This window comes from Gouania willdenowi, chromosome 6, assembly GCF_900634775.1.
Source record: "Gouania willdenowi chromosome 6, fGouWil2.1, whole genome shotgun sequence".
Classification (NCBI taxonomy): domain Eukaryota; kingdom Metazoa; phylum Chordata; class Actinopteri; order Blenniiformes; family Gobiesocidae; genus Gouania; species Gouania willdenowi.
Window position 1 is genome coordinate 50,630,935 of NC_041049.1, and position 16,020 is coordinate 50,646,954.

General features: G+C 45.1%; 1 protein-coding gene across 15 annotated transcripts in view; it reads left to right on the forward strand.

The window, feature by feature from the left end:
- srgap1a (SLIT-ROBO Rho GTPase activating protein 1a) overlaps nt 1-16,020 on the forward strand; it is a 125,113-nt gene that overhangs the window by 20,681 nt on the left and 88,412 nt on the right. The gene's annotated exons all lie outside the window — the stretch shown is intronic.

A 16,020-nucleotide genomic window follows, 5' to 3' on the forward strand; every position in this document is an offset into this window, starting at 1 on the left:
ACTGAGGCTCAAGCGCAGACAGCACAACAGGAGGCACAAATACAAGTAACTGATTTATTTCACAAAACAGAATTCAACATAAAACCAACCAGCGCCCTAAGTGGGGTAGTGGAGAACTAAGGAAGTGCTGAGCAAACTGAGGGAGACCTAATACTAAGGTTAAATAAGAACAATCAGGAAACTACTGACGAAACCAAAATTCTAGGCCTAAAGGCATAAACTAAGAAAGGGCAAAAACTAACAAAAGAAAACCTCTGAACCCCGAATGGGCAGGAACACTGAGACGCTCGAGCTGCAGCCAACACAGACGAAAGGAAGGAGCCTGGCACAGGAGTGGGGAGGAACCAGCTGAAGGGTGGAGAGAGCAGAGAGATTCCAGAGATGAAGGAGGCAGAAGGGATCCCAGCGGCGGAGAGGGTCTGAGTGAGCAATGTTTTATGGTTTGGCGTCGGTTTGTGGTCTGCCAGTGTCTTAAGTAGTGGTGTGAATACTTGCAGGTGGGGAGACCACTCCCCGCCGCAGCTGGAAGCAATCCTGAAGATTAGAGGTGAGTAGTCCGGACAGTGAGGCATGGAGACCACCAGATGGTGCCAACGGACCACTTCAGGAGATGCCAGAAGTAGAGGACATGACAGTACCCCCCCTCCTACGTGCGCCTCCAGGCGCACGACCAAAACGTTCAGGACGCCGCCGCTTGAGGTCCCTGATCAGGTCTGGGCAAAGGATCCGACTGCGGGGGACCCAGCTCCTCTCCTCAGGCCCGTATCCCTCCCAGTCCACGAGAAACTGGAGGCCGCGACCCCTGCGGCGAACATCCAGCAAGCGCCGAACCGAGTAGGCGGGTGAGTCATCCACCATCCGGGGGGGGGGGGGGGGGGGGAACAGGAGGAGCCAGGGGGGAGTCCCTGGAGGGCTTGACCTGCGAGACATGGAACGTGGGGTGAATTTTCATAGTTCGGGGAAGGGTGAGACGTACCGCTGTCGGACTGATGATCCTCTCCACGGGGAAGGGGCCGATGAACCGAGGCGCTAGCTTCCTGGATTCAACCTTCAGAGGGAGGTCCTTGGCCCTCAACCAGACTCGTTGGCCCACAGAGTAGGTTGGTGCCGGGCAGCGACGGCGGTTGGCCTGCCGCTCCATCCTCTCAGTTGATTGTATAAGTCTGGCCCTGGCCCTGTCCCAGACCCTTTTGATCTGACTGACGAAGGTTTGTACAGAGGGAACGGAGAGTTCTTGTTCCTGGGAGGGGAACAGCGGAGGTTGATAGCCGAGGGAGCACTGAAAAGGAGACATCCCCAGAGAAGAGTTTATCTGTGAATTGTGTGCATACTCCACCCAGGTCAGATGCTCACCCCAGGAAGTGGGGTTGGAGGAGACCAGACACCGGAGGTACGTCTCCAGAGACTGATTGGCCCGCTCCGCTTGGCCATTAGACTGAGGGTGAAAGCCAGAGGTGAGACTGAGGGTGGCTCCTAGAGCAGCGCAGAAGGCCTTCCAGACTCCGGAGATGAACTGTGGACCCCGGTCCGAGACAATGTCTGCTGGTATCCCGTGCAACCGGAAGACGTGGTCAACTAGGAGGGATGCCGTCTCCCTGGCTGAGGGGAGTTTGGGAAGGGCGACGAAGTGTGCTGCTTTGGAAAAACGATCAACAATGGTGAGGATGACCGTGTTACCTCCAGAGGGGGGTAGCCCCGTGACGAAATCTACAGCGATGTGTGACCAAGGCCGAGTGGGCACTGGGAGTGGTTGAAGGAGGCCCGAGCTGGGTCTATAAGGGGTCTTGCCCCGGGAGCAGGTGGGACAAGCGGCGACAAAGTCCCGAGTGTCTCTTTCGAGAGAGGGCCACCAAAACCTCTGCCGCAGGATGGCTGTGGTCCGGAAGCCCCCAGGGTGGCAGGCGAAGCGAGAGGTATGAGCCCACTGGAGCACCTGGGTACGCACAGACTCAGGAACATAGAGAACATTAGGCGGGCAGTTACCTGGGATTGGCTGTTGGGGCTGTGCTTGACGGACCTGATCCTCCACTTGCCAGGTTAGAGAGGCGACAAGACGAGCAGGGGGAAGGATAGATTCTGGGTCACCAGAGGGTTCGTCGCAGGAGAACTGACGAGACAGGGCATCCGGCTTGATGTTACGGGACCCCGGGCGATACGTGAGGGAAAACTGGAAGCGACAAAAAAACAGCGCCCAGCGGGCCTGCCGAGAGTTCAATCTCCTGGCTGAACGAATGTACTCCAAGTTCTTATGGTCCGTCCAGACAATGAATGGGTGCTCTGCCCCCTCCAGCCAGTGACGCCACTCCTCTAGAGCGAGCTTGACCGCCAGCAGTTCCCGGTTCCCCACATCGTAGTTCCGTTCTGCTGGGGTCAGGCGGCGAGAGAAGAAGGCACAGGGATGCAGCTTTTGGTCAGATGGGGTCCTCTGGGAGAGCACGGCCCCAACCCCGGAGTCCGAGGCATCCACCTCGACCACAAACTGAAGGTGGGGATCTGGCTGAACAAGGATAGGAGCAGAGGTAAAGCGTACCTTGAGGGACTGGAATGCTTGCTCGGCCTTGGGGGTCCACTGGAAGGGGATTGAGGTGGAGGTCAGGGCTGTGAGAGGGGCTGCCACCCTACTATAATCACGGATGAAGCGGCGGTAAAAGTTAGCGAAGCCCAAAAAACGCTGTAACTGTTTCCGGGTCTCTGGCTGGGGCCACTCGGTGACAGCCGACAGCTTGGCCGGATCCATCATAACACGTCCTGGGGAGATGACAAAACCCAAGAATGATACAGTAGTAACGTGAAACTCACACTTCTCCGCTTTAGCAAAAAGGCGGTTCTTCCACAGGCGCTCCAAAACCAAGCGGACATGGCTGACGTGTTCCTCCTGGTCTCTGGAATAAATCAGGATATCGTCTATGTAGACAAACACAAAGCGGTTAATCATATCCCGGAGCACATCGTTAACCAGGTTCTGGAAGACGGCGGGGGCATTCGTGAGGCCAAAGGGCATTACTAAGTACTCAAAGTGTCCCAGGGGGGTATTAAAACCCGTCTTCCACTCATCTCCCTCTCTTATTCTCACCAAATGATAAGCATTTCTCAGGTCTAGTTTGGAGAACACTTTGGCCCCGTGGAGAAGGGTGAAGGCAGAGTTTATCAGAGGTAGAGGGTACTTGTTCTTCACAGTTATATTATTTAGGCCCCGAAAGTCAATACAGGGTCGCAGGGACCCGTCCTTCTTATTTACAAAAAAGAATCCCGCACCTACCGGAGAAGTGGAGGGCCGAATGATACCTGCTGCCAGGGCGTCCCTAATGTAAGTCTCCATGGCGGCCTGCTCGGGTTTCGAGAGGTTGTACAGACGGCCAGAGGGCAAGGTGGCTCCGGGCAGGAGCTCGATGGCACAGTCGTAGGGCCGGTGAGGAGGCAAGGATAGGGCATCCTCCTTACTGAAGACTGGAACTAGGTCATGGTAAACCTCAGGAACGCCGGACAGGTCTGGAGGCCGAGGATCTGGCTTGGGATTTACAGGAGCAGGGGATGGGGCTGAACGGAGACAGTTAGCATGACACCCAGTACTCCAGGACTTAACCTGGCTGCCGCACCAGTCAATAGAGGGGTTATGTTTAATCAACCAGGGGTGCCCCAGCACCAACTGTGGGCGCGAATGTTCCATCAAGTGAAAGGTTAGTGTTTCATGATGGTTACCTGCTAACCGGAGGGAGACAGGAACTGTTTTCCGGCGGATCGTGGCCAGGGAGAGGCCGTTGAGAGAACGGGCCTCCACGGGAGAATCCAGTGGCACCGATGGGATGTGGAGCTGCCTGGCGAGGTCCGAGTCAAGGAAGTTCTCCTCGGCCCCAGAATCCACCAGCACGGTCACAGAAAGTGAGTGGTTCTGGAAGCTGAGTGTGGCGGGTAGCTGTAGCAGATGAGGGGAGGTGGAAGCAGTCCGGCTCACTCGTAGACTCCCCGTCACGAGTGAGCCCTCTCTTTTGCTGGTCTCTTGGGGCAGGAAGCAATGAAGTGCCCGGAACCCCCACAGTAGAAACAGGTGTTAGTAGCCCGCCTCTGCTCCCTCTCTTGCTGAGTCAGCGGTGCCCCACTGATCCTACCAACCTCCATGGCCTCGGGGGCAGCCTCAGGGAACGGTGCGGGCGTAGCAGACTGGAGAGTGGGACTCAGTCGGCGGGAGGGTGCTGAGTCCCTCCAGTGTGAGCGCTCTCTGCGCCTCTCCCTCAACCGATTGTCAAGCCGGATGGCGAGGGAGATTAGGGCCTCCAGGCTGGCCACCTCCTCCTTGGTGGCGAGTTCATCCTTCAGAGCCTCGGACAGTCCCCTATAGAATGACCTCTGGAGGGCCGGATCGTTGAACCCACTGGTAGCTGCAAGGGCCTGGAACTCCACGGAGTACTCTGCAACACTGCGGGCCCCCTGCCTCAAGGCCATGAGGCGATCTCCAGCGTCTCGGCCCCGAACTGGGTGATCGAAGACGCGCCTCATGTCTGCAGAGAAGCGGGAGTAGGAGGAGCAGACCTCCCCCTGTTTCTCCCACACAGCTGTTCCCCAGTCCCGTGCAGGTCCCCGTAGAAGGCCAATTAGATATGCGATTTTAGCCCTATCGGACGCGTAGGAAGTCGGTTGTAACTCAAAGACGAGTGAAACCTGAGTCAGGAAGGCCTGGCAAGAACCGAGATCCCCAGCATAGCGCTCAGGAACCGGAACCGTGGGTTCACGGCCTACCGTGGCCAGAGCCGAGGGAGAACCTACAACCGTCGTCTCGTGGGCATTAGTGGGGGTAGGCTGGCTACCTGACGCAGCTATGGAAGATGCTAACACGGACTGCTGACCAGTAAGGTGAGACATTTGACTGATTAAAGCATTAACGCTAGACGCAAGAGTCCTGAGTAGCTCCTCATGCCGGCCTAGAATTGCGTCATGACTAACTACAGCCTGATGAGCGGCTGAGCCCTCATCTGTCGTGCGATCTGCTGAGCTCATTATGGCCAAACCATACTGTCACGAGACAGAACTGAGGCTCAAGCGCAGACAGCACAACAGGAGGCACAAATACAAGTAACTGATTTATTTCACAAAACAGAATTCAACATAAAACCAACCAGCGCCCTAAGTGGGGTAGTGGAGAACTAAGGAAGTGCTGAGCAAACTGAGGGAGACCTAATACTAAGGTTAAATAAGAACAATCAGGAAACTACTGACGAAACCAAAATTCTAGGCCTAAAGGCATAAACTAAGAAAGGGCAAAAACTAACAAAAGAAAACCTCTGAACCCCGAATGGGCAGGAACACTGAGACGCTCGAGCTGCAGCCAACACAGACGAAAGGAAGGAGCCTGGCACAGGAGTGGGGAGGAACCAGCTGAAGGGTGGAGAGAGCAGAGAGATTCCAGAGATGAAGGAGGCAGAAGGGATCCCAGCGGCGGAGAGGGTCTGAGTGAGCAATGTTTTATGGTTTGGCGTCGGTTTGTGGTCTGCCAGTGTCTTAAGTAGTGGTGTGAATACTTGCAGGTGGGGAGACCACTCCCCGCCGCAGCTGGAAGCAATCCTGAAGATTAGAGGTGAGTAGTCCGGACAGTGAGGCATGGAGACCACCAGATGGTGCCAACGGACCACTTCAGGAGATGCCAGAAGTAGAGGACATGACAAAATGACCTTACTTTTAACAAGACAGTAGGGTACTTTCAGACTGCAGGCAACTGTGACCCAAATCCATTTGTTTTGCTCATACACGACTTTTGTGTGATCTGTTAAAGGGCCCATGTTATGCTATATCAACTTTTCTGTGCTTTAAACATCATAAAAGTGCTATTAGGGCTTCATACACATGCCCAAAGTGTTTTTTTCATTGATTCCCTCAATCGTTAGTTAGAGGGTGATTTGCTTCTTTCTTACTGCAGGGCGAGCCCAAACACCTCGCTCCAATCTGATGACGCGTTCCCACTTTGATGACGAATATTGACGCGACACTGAGCTGGAGAAGCCGCGCCTCCAGGAAGCCCTCTGCCGTAATTGACATGTAAACAGACACGCTCACGAAGGTGAGCATGTCAGCGTCCTTTGCACAGTGCTATGTATGTATTTTCTACAGTCTATGTATGTACTGGCGAACGCCCCGCCCCCACGCTGTGTCTCGTGTTTATAAAGCAGCATGAGCTCAGCTATGGATTGGGTGGGAGGAGGGCAGGCCGTCCTCTAGCCCTACGTCATCGTGCGGGGAGGAGGAAGTCAGTGTCCCGTCTACAGACACGCCCACTCATGAATATGCATAAGTAGGCCGCAAATTAGCCTGTTTGTGTAGAGTTGCTCAGAAACAGGTGAGTTTGGGAAAATAAAATATGCATTAAGACCTGCTCTGTGAACATAGCCTGAGAGTCTGTTTGAGGCAAGCAGTGAATGGTGTAGAAACATTTCTGTGTGGTCATGAAAGGTTTTCTTTCTTCTAGGTGAAAATTGGGCTGTAAATGAGACAGTTGGCCGCTGGTTTTATTGCCCCATCACCAGACTAAAAAAGAAAAAATTCAACCAAAACATTCCCAGTATGAGATGTTTCTCTTCAGTGTTGCTGTCTAATGGTACATTTCTGTGTGGAAGAAGTTCAGTTTATGCAAAACTTTGAACACATTTTATAGACTAATGTATTTTCTAAGCAGGCTCAACATCAGATCTTTTCTTGGAGTCATAAAAAAGGGATTTGGTTAATCATACCTTGTCTTTTTACTAGTATTTGTTTTCATTAACTTGAAAGAGAGAATATTTGAGCTTGAACTGGAAAAAGAAAAACAGCCCCAGGTCTTTCCTTCTTCTTTGTTGTAGAAGTTCTTTGAAATGTTTGTTTTTACAAAGGTTCTGAAGGGACCCATATTGAGATTTTTGCATTAGATGAGATTATTCTAATGACACGATGATTTAGTCAATTGTTTGAAGTAGTTTCTTTGAAGGAATGGGTGCTTTTTAACCAATTATACATCAAGATTTGACAGAAGGATCGAAAGGGGAGGGCTCTTGACTTTGATTGAGAGGTTTAAAAGTGTTCTGTCGAAAAACTCGAGTACTCTTTCCTCTAAAAACATAATTGCACCCATATTTTGCAAATGATGTCTAATCTGTATTAAAAAATGTGAGATCCGGCTACAATTTGTTGTTCAAGGTTGTGGTGGCTTTTGGCTGGGAGCTTTGTCAGTGACACACTAACTGCTGCTGTGTGTGTCATTTTGTCTTCCGTCTCACAGTTTCCTGCAACCCAGTGGTGCCACATTGCCTAGACTGTGGGAACACTTTGTCATCCCAAACAGCCTGCTGCTCTAGCTGGCGTTGGGCCACGGATCCATGTCCTTGCACATCTTGAGTGTCTGTATGTCGCAAGAGTGGCTTTACAAGAGCAGTCCTTTAAAGTAGGGGTGTACACACTGAGTCGAGGCAGATGCACAGTGTTAATGAGCGCAAGCTGATGGAATGTCGGAAAATCAAAACATTTAAACAATTAGGAAAAAAAGACTGTGTCGGAAGAGGTTTGTACGGATGTTTGATACGGATCCACATTTGTCAAAGAACGCTGGCTCATCAAATATTGTTACGGGCCACACAACTAGTCTTTTTTTAAATTGAACTTTGCATTATCCTTGTCTTTTCCTTTACACTAGTTCCCACTTGTTTGTAGTGAGGAGCCATGTCAATATTCTGATTGATGAAAGCCTGTATGGATCCGTTCCAGTTTACTTTTATGTAACTCTTTCTTCAGGTCTCAGACTACAGGTTTCTCATACTATTGTTGCCTCTAACAAACATCCAAACTGTAAAGGTAGGCATGCCCGGCCACGTTTCAGCCTGAGGTTAGCTTTGTTGAAATTGAATGGCTGGCCTGACATATGAGCTTGAGCATCTTTATCTTTCCCATCACTATGATCCCCGAACAAAAGCTAACAAAGCACCACAGATGAAAAGTGATGTTGTTTAAAATGTAAAATTTTGGATGTGTAATGTGAATCCCGTTTGTTTAGCGCAATCTTTTTTTGGAATAATATCAAAATTATTTTCATCCAGGTTTTCTTTCTTTCTTTTTTGACACACTAGACCCCACACTGGTCCCTTTAGGGCACCAGACAGAGCAGCTGGGTATGTTCTCGAGATGAATGAATAAAGTGGGCGAGGTCGGGCCAAGACACTATAAAAACAACATCAATGTATTCTTCACAGATTCCTTTTTTTTATGTTGAGCCCCACAGACTGACCCACTTACCAGCTTTTAAGCATCTCTTAAGACCTATTATGCTCTGATTAAGATTGTTTTTAGGTACTTTTTAACTCTGAGTGAGAATGAAAGGGTGATTGGATATTATTATTGAAAATAACAATAAAAACAATATTGCCATTTTAATTTTAGGAAGTAAATTGTATTTTATCTCTGTCCGTTCTCTGCGATCATGATTATTCTGAGCACTGACATATCTCCCCTAGTGGCAGGAGAAAAATACTTGCTGTCACTTTTCAGATTAAAGTAAATTTAATCAACGGAGTCATCTCCAGGTTTAGTTTGCTGAAATCATTGGATTTTAGTCGTTTTATACTCAAGCTAAAAGGAACTCTCATGTGTGAATTAGGGCTAAAACAATTGCAGTTGGTATTCTTAATGTTGGAAAAATACCAATGGTCACAAAGTATTTAGTGATAAAAATACTAATATATTGTTTTTTATAGTTTTTGAATATTTTTGACATGTACATCACATGATTCAATAGCAATTAATTACACTGAGTGATTAAGTATTATGAGCAAACAATTGACATTTGGGCTCTTTTCTTTAGTGTGTCTCTGTGTTACCATTAGAATCCAGTAAAAATGTAAACCAGACGCTGGTGTTGGCCTTAAGGAAAGTACTTTTTTGAGTTGGTTTTTAAGTCACCACCAATATCAAAGCAATCACCCACTACAGCAAACACAGGCAAACAAATTCAGCCACATAAAACTAGGTCTGTTGAACAGACCAGTGTCCAGCTCAAATGTTTCAGTGTTACCCAGCAGCTGTGCAAACAGCTCCATCTCTAAAGCCTGCTTACTTCTCCCAGGGTTCCGTCCCTCACTTTCTTATTTTATTTGGATCTGAGCGACGGTCCTCACAGGCCACCCTAAAGTCAGCAGTGATTGATCCCTTCCCGCTTTCTGTTGGCTTCTCATCTGTTGGCTGTCGCCTCCAACCTGCTGGCTTTTGACTCAATAGACAGAAACGGCTTAATCTTTTTGGAAATGGTTGTTGCATTTCAGTTATGGAAATTATACATTTTAAAAATCATTCTATTCAATAAAACTGATTTAGGGAGTTTCGAGGAGTCCTTTAGTGTAACATCTGTTCTTTAGATTCTTAAATGTTGTGGAGGTGTATCACAGGCACTGTTGCATAATGTGTAGACACTCTACTGAAGTAGTATAACCTGGCATGAGAGCTGAAGATCTGCTTGATCATGAAACACCTCAATAAATGTCTCTCCAGCTCGCAGCGTTTCTATCTTTTCTCAACAGCAAGCCAACTTTGGATCACAGCAGCCTACAGCGCATCTACTGGAAGCCTCTTCGTGGTTTTGGAAGCTGCGCACATGTCAGTCAAGCATTGTAATGGAGTCCATATTGCCCGCTCTGTAATATTTTAGGAAAGAAATGCTTTAGAAATGCTGGCAGCATTTTGTGTGTCATTTGGCTTCACTTAATGTAATAGAAGAGTGTTTCAAGCCTTTTTGGCAGCCCAACTGTAGAACTTTAAAGGATTTCTTCTTTCCAATGGCATAATTCTGTCCCAGACACCTTTAATGTCATAAATTGGATTTATTTTTTTTACGATTGTTGTAGTTTACCCGACCTTCTGTAGTGAGGCCTAGATATATTCAGTAAAAACGTGCATATTGAACCCAGCTGGGTACAGGCGGGTTTAAAAACACTTAATTACAGGAATACATTTTTCACGGTTTTACCAGCCTTATAGAGTCATCACAAGATTGCGAAAGCTGTAGTTACCTTTAAAATATAGATATTTTGTGGGATGCTCAAAAAAATAACCGGTTAATAACAAATGTTAAAATCTTTTCCAACAGAGAGACCTTAGTGAGTCAAGCAACTGATGGAAAAGAGCCAATCAGGTAGCTCTATATTATAAAATATCAGGCATGGAACAGTTTTTATCGTATTGTGTGTGCTTTGATAATCTCAACACAAAACATCAAACAAAGACTGACTCTCTCAAACCCCCCAATCTTCCTTCAAGCCAGAAATCACACGTGATCAATTATGATCAAACAACGTGATCTAATGCTTACTTATTTAAAAAAGTGACTTGGAGCACCACCTAAAGTCGGTAAAGCCGGGGGGGAATATAATATTATAGTTGTCAGCCATGTTTGAGATATTTGAACGTGCTGAACTCGAAGAGAGGAATTTTCAACAAGTTCCGAGTTGCCTATAACTCAGCATTACGTGTTTCTCGGTCAGCTCGCTTCTTGATTGGCTACACTCAGTTCCACGTCACAAATCACGGGGTCTTGATGAGTCGGGAGTCGTCGACTTTCACCACACACAAAAAGAGTTTTGGTCATTAATATTTAACAAGTTTATTATTTACGATCATTGGCCCCGACCCGTTTCGGAGCCGATTATCAAGACAAATTCACTCTTAATGCACCTCAGACCACAGGGTAATCTTATAGGATAATCTAATAAAACACAAAATAATATGGGATTTGTGGAAAGGGAGAACACCAGTATAAAAATAGCCTGATTATCTTTATGTATGTATTATTGTCAACAGACAATCCAACATGTGTATTCCAAGGGAACACGTTTGGGAGCTACCAATCCAAAGATCTTGCTAGAATAAAAATTACTTTTATTTTCTCAAAAATGATTAAAGACGCTCTTTTGTCTGGGTCATACACATGGGCTGTTGTTGATCGAGTTGCTCTTAAGCTCAGGATCTCACTCACTTCCATCTGCCTTATATTAACAGTGTAGAAGGGAGATGAGAGTAGGTTAGGCAAGGCGACTTAGAGATGACTTCACATCTGGGTTCAATCATTTATTTGAAAGAAATTGGGAATAGGTCAAATACTGACTTGTTAGTTCAGTGACACAGGTGTGTGCCATGTGTGAGACACTTATATGGAAATGTTAAAAATTCCATTATGTCCAACTTATCGGGTCTACTCCACTTTTTGTTCATTTTACTTCTTAGCATGTCTTGTTGAATTTAGATATCACTTTTTAAAATGTTGCAATGATCATTCCCTTAGCTGTATGTTTTATTTGCCACTAATTACATACAATTTAACTAAAACAATCTTAATGTTTAAATTAATTTTCATTAATAAAAGCTATCACCCTGCTGTACTTCATTCTGTTAACATCTGTGAAATGATATCTGGAGTCATGAATACTAATATATTGAAAAATTAGTGTTTTACAAACAAAAAATTAAGCTGGTGTTAACATGTTACTGCCATCACTTCCAAGTTACAAAACACGACACTTAACAAGTTGAGTAAAGTGATTGGAAACTGTCCTAAAGATCCAATTTCTTTTCCATATCATTGACCATATGGCAGCCATTTATCAGGAAATTATGAATGATCACCGTGCTAAAAAGTGTGACAGCAGGCCATTGTTGGAGTTACATTTTGTTAACTGTAAGCGTTTATACCCAAATGTTCCCCCTCCAGCTGCAATTGAAAGTCCATATGAATGACAAACTGATCAGACGTTTAGTAATTACCTATCGTGATACTTATCCCATCTCATATCCTGCCTCCAGAGATTGCTTGGGCAACTCCCCCATTCCCAAACCTAAGATCTGAAGCAGATGGCGGGGCTAGGCACCCCCTACATTGTTCCCCTTCTAATGCTTCAGCTGCTATTTCAGGTGCAGGTGGAAATGCAACTCTGAGACTGATGTGGCACAGCTTGTACTAGATAGACGCTGGAGCAAACTGTAATCAAAGCGTATGAACTCTTTGGGTTTAGTCTAATGTGGTACCTTGGGAGGTTTGCATTGCTGCACTCAGCAGAAATAGTAGCAGGCCCTGTTTGAGAGTCAGGCATAGTTAAAAATTAACTTTCAGCAAATGTGGACAATCAAGGGAGAATATATTGTTTGGTATTCAAGACAAGAAATAAAACTCTTATCTGTCTGGCCCCGACAGGGGCTGAGTTGTTTTTAGTGAAACCCAGTTTCTCTTTCCAAGAGTCAATGTGGTGGGTCAGTAACCATCCTGCTTAGCAGGTGCTTTCCTTCACAGCAAAGCATGTCAGAACCTATTCTGTGTGACAACTTTGGGCATACCATGAAGCAGGTAATGGGAATTATCCGATATGGCATGAAAAGGAGCAATTGGGTAAAGCAGACTACACACTTCAAGACTTCTTAAACCCTTAACATGAAGATAAAAAAGATCTGACATTGAACAGTTTTGATGGTACTGTGTATGTGAGCTCTGATAATCCTAACACAACATACACCCATAACCATTCTGTCCTACCACCAATCTTCCTATAAGCAAGACATCTAACGTGATTAGATGGGATCTAGCAATGTGATCTAATGCTGGGTTGAGTGGATTCCAGTCAACTTGGGATTTTCAACCTCCTACTTGAAAAAGTGGCTTGGAACATCACCTGAAATTTTTTTATATTCTTTGTTTTGGTTGTAATAAATGAACATATTTAATAGTCGGCTCCCGACCCACTTTAGATCCAATTATCAGGACAAATTCACTTTTAACACACCTCAGACCACAGGATAATCTTATTAGATAATTTTTATCTAAAACATGAAATAATCTTGCATTGTCATCCTTGGTCAAGAACGGAAAAAAAACGCCACAAAAACTATCTTTATGTGATCATCATGTAGGCCAAACCAAATCCACTGTCCACATCTAAACAGGTATTGCTTTTTGGGTAACTACATGATCATCAGTCATCTGGATTTGCTGCTGACCACTCTGCAGGTCAGGCTTTCACTCTGTAATCCAGTTCCTAATTCCTTGGAATATAAATGGTTCTTACTTTTAAAAAACATGTTTGTATCAAATATACCCAATACATTTATGCTTGCTAGTTACAGGAAGTGAAATTAAACGAGTACCAGTAATTGTTAATCAGCTAGCTGCGTTTCTTCAAAATTTGAAGTGTTATTTCTTACGACAGCACACAGGTGTTCTCTACCCTCACTCAGCCTGCTAGTTTAAAAGGGATCACAGAGGGCTTTGATGCTGTCCCTCTTCAGAGGCCTTTACACGTGCTTACCATACAGACGACTTCAGAACAGCAGGAATGTACCATGTAATAGCAGAGTGGCACTCGTGATGATAGTTTGACAGTTGAAGCTTGAGAAAAAGTTACGATTACAGTTGTGAGATGTTTGAAGATCTTCGGTGTCCTAAATGTCACTCATTGTTGGTTGTCTAAGCTTTGTAAGACTACCATGGCAACTGATTTTACCCTTACTATATGATTCAAATAAAGCCTTGGTGTGATCAAAGGGATCTTTATATGGTCTCAATCAGGATTGCAACACGTCCTTTATGTAAAATATGTACTTGCAGTAACAGAAGGATATTCCCTCTCTCCGAGCCTTCTGTTAGATCCCTGGCTCAGCTCATGTCTACATTAAGGAGAGTGGATCAGTTTATATGTGAAAGCAAATGGAAGCATTATCTAACAGTCATTGATTAGTTGTACACCTATTGGTGTTGTAGGGAGTTGAGATGATGTCTCAAGAGTGACTTTAGCCACACTGCCAGACCATCAGACACCAGTTTAACTATAAAAATACCATGGAAATTATGTAATATTGTCCCAAAACATTGTTTGTGAAACCTTGAAATACCCATCCGGCAAATCACCCTTACATTTTGCACAAAACCCAGCACAGCCGTGTGCTTGTTGATGGTTCTGCCTTGACGTGTCACTAGGGAAAATGATCACCAATTCAACTAATACAAGAACAAGATTAGTCTTACGACCGGCAAACAAGAGACATGAAAGGGTAAAGAGAATGTCAGGAAACAAAATGCAATAAATGGGTTCAGAAAAGGGAGAAAAATAATAATAATAATATTAAACATATCTTTACACTTACTAAGTTGGTCTTAGTAATGAATGGGTGTGTAACTACTTGCAAAAGGTGCTGTCAGTTCCTCTTTACTCCCTGATTCGGCTCGGATAGGATCCAGTAACCACTTTGCAACTTGTATAGCTTCTTCTCTAGATGGACATCTCTGAACAGTTGTTTGGTTTGCTTCAGCACTACTAGTTTCTTTAGGCAGAGTGGAAAATAAGGATGCTACATGAAGTTTACTCCTGCTCTTTGTAAATGCCCCTACCTGTTTCAAGAGGTTTCCCAACTTAAGCCTTTTCTTTAAACCTCATTCTGTTTAGGAATCTTTGCCTTGAAGGGTCTCTAGCAATGCTTGATACTTTGCTCTGTCTTGCAATGCTTATATACTTGTCACCCAAAACTTTCTTTAAAAACATCATCTTTTAGCACAATTGTGGGCATTTTACAGCTCCTACTTGGTAAAGTCAGTGTTTCAGTCCACACACAGTTATTAGATAATCCTAGATCTGACTATAAACCTAGAACATCCTTGGCTTCTGGCAAGTCTAGCTATATGAATTACAGTTGTCTTGAAGGTAAAAATAAAGGCTTTTCTCAAGAATTGATATCTTTATTTTGTCAAATCTTTTATATAATTATTTTTTATGAGCACCTTTTACCTTTGTACTATTAGTTTGTCAGGAATCAAACAGAAAGACCAAGGGTGTGCCATAATATCAATATCTCGTCTTGCCGTACGTTATTGATATACGTATGTATATATATATATACATGATACACAGAGATGATGCAGTATATACCAGTACAATGAGACAATGGGTGAGGTGTGGATAATTAAAAATTTAGTGTGTGCGCGTGCGTTAAGAAGAGCCACTGTGCAGTATACACTTTGTTTTACTTGGCTGTCATTCATGTGAAATTGATTGACAATTTTTTTGCAATTCCTGTGAAATAAATTCAGTGCAGTCAATACATTCTGAATTTCTTCTGTGACACAAATATCGTAATGTATCGTGGATTAAATTTCTTGCAATAAATTATCGTTATCGTGGGCAAAATATTGTGACAGTATCGTATTGTGTGGTACCTGGCGATACCCTGCCCTACCATCCAAGCTGTTACTTTTACAGTGACACCTCAAGCATGCTGTGAAGTAAATGCTTTGTGACGGCATGATGGAGCCTGTCTGTTTGTATTTTCATCTTCAAAAAATGAGGAATCGCTCGATATTCCTCTCCACTTAAGTCTGTGTGGCTCTAAATCACCTCATTAATCGGCTTCCTTCCAGATGCCTGGCCCCGGCCTCCCTCCATTAGGAGAAATCCATTACAGGCGGCCGCAGTGAAGGCAAGCTCACAATGAAAACAATCTTTGTGGCTCTGTGATGTGTATGCCATTTGTCCCCTTTAGGGGTTTAGATTTCGACTTGGCAACTGTGGCAGGCATGATACTTCAGAAAATACTTTTCAGAGAATTATGGCAGTTACCTTCACAGTCCCTTTAATACAACTCTAGATTTTTTTTCCCTGTTAAAAAGCAGCAAACACGGAATAAGAGTGTGTGCACGCTAATACTGCAAGTCTGGGTATGATAAAAATCAGATCCCTTCTACCCCCGAGTTATTTTCAGCCTAAATGAAACACCTGAGACTAGTGTTGTCACCCTTATATCACCACCAGTGTTCAGAGGGCCCATAATTAAAGGGTAATGAGCGGCACAGCGCTGCTCAGATGTGCTCATGTGAGCCATTAATGTCATATAATTACAAGTCCTAGGTGTTCTAAGAAAAAGAGAACTTGAGATCAATAAATTTTAGGGCTGGAATACGCCTGTAATCTGGTTAACAAAAGACATCTTGTGGCCAAGTCCAATACTGTTTTTTTACTACTGAGGTTTTGACTGCATACTAAGAAG